Here is a 1,438-nt window from a genome sequence, read left to right as displayed (position 1 = left end):
CTAGCTGGACTCGGTGGCTGGGAGGTGATGAGCATCTTGAACTAGCTGGACTCAGTGTCTTTTATGCCCGCTCTTAACTGGGAGATATTTTGCATCTTATAAGTTCCTTGCAAGCCACACTGTGCGACACAAATTGAATAATCTTGGGTACGACCATCAATCTGATGCATGTAAACTGTGCGATGAGAGTCGTAGGCTACGACGCAGACTACGTAGCGTCATAATAAAGCGTAGCATCATCATAAAGCGTTATCCTGTGTGTCATCAGTGTGCGTCAACCTGACGAGTTGTAAACAAGACGGTCCGGTCGTGATACGAAGAAGAAGCAGACTGTGAACATGCCAATGTCCAGGAAGCGAACACTTGCCATAGTGGCTTTTATGTGCCTAGAGAGGCCGGCTATATTTAAAAAAAAGAGAAAGAGAACAAAGTCGTGGCTAGGGAAAAGAGGCCAACTGGGAATGCCAGTCCTGCAAATGGAACTTGAGGTAAGTAACGTTATTAACGTCAGCATGCTAACGCTACATGTGTCGTAGCCTCCTAATGAATGTTGAGCTTGTTATCACTGCTAGCTTGTGTTGTTCCCAATGCACTCATTAATGTCTGCCTGTTGTACTTCTAGATACTAACGTCAGCATGCTAACGCTACATGTGTCGTACCCTCCTAATGAATGTTGAGCTTGTTTACCTCACTGCTAGCTTGTGTTGTTCTCAATGCACTCATTAAAGTCTGCCTGTTGTACTTCTAGACAGATGATCGAAGTGGATTCAGAAGTCTACTCCGCATGGATGTGGAACAGTTCGATCATCTGCTACAGCTGGTGGCTCCTTATATCTCCAAAGCAGACACCCAGATGAGGAGAGCGATCACTGCCAGAGAGAGACTGTCCATCACACTGCGATACTTAGCAACAGGTAATAATCAGGGGTTGTAGTGGAGGGTAAACCCAAGTGAACTCAGGCTACAGTGTATCCGCGGTGACCAGAATGTAACTATAGAATGTGTCAGTCTAATAGTTCTGATATGCTGCAGTTTGGCACATTTATTTGTCGACGCGCATACATAAATGATATTCTACAATCATTCTCCATGCTGACAGGAGAGTCGTTCACTTCCCTGAGCTTCCAGTACCGTATTGGACAGAGCACTGTTGGTGTGATTGTCAAGGAGACATGCAAGGTGTTGCACCAGGTCCTGAAGAAGGATCACCTGACGTTAAGATCCATTTAGAAGCATCTAGAATGTAACATATGGGACAATCATACCTAGATCAGATAAATATTGATAGATTCATGTCACTGTTCTGATGCAGTCTGTCTGTCTGTTTGTGTAGACACCGACTACAGAGGCTGAGTGGAGAGCAGTGGCCAGTGGCTTCCAGGACAATTGGCAATTCCCTCACTGTCTCGGAGCCATAGATGGAAAACACATCACCAT

General features: G+C 45.3%; 1 long non-coding RNA gene across 1 annotated transcript; it reads left to right on the top strand.

The window, feature by feature from the left end:
* The first annotated feature begins 319 nt into the window (after positions 1-319).
* Positions 320-1,216, top strand: LOC311241706. Its single transcript, XR_014620568.1, has 3 exons — positions 320-488; positions 750-915; positions 1,101-1,216. It is a non-coding gene; the product is annotated as an uncharacterized lncRNA (long non-coding RNA).
* Positions 1,217-1,438: the final 222 nt, after the last annotated feature.

Source organism: Notolepis coatsorum, assembly GCF_963971535.1.
Source record: "Notolepis coatsorum genome assembly, chromosome: 15".
NCBI classification, from domain to species: domain Eukaryota; kingdom Metazoa; phylum Chordata; class Actinopteri; order Aulopiformes; family Paralepididae; genus Notolepis; species Notolepis coatsorum.
This window is presented reverse-complemented; position numbering and strand designations above follow the sequence as displayed.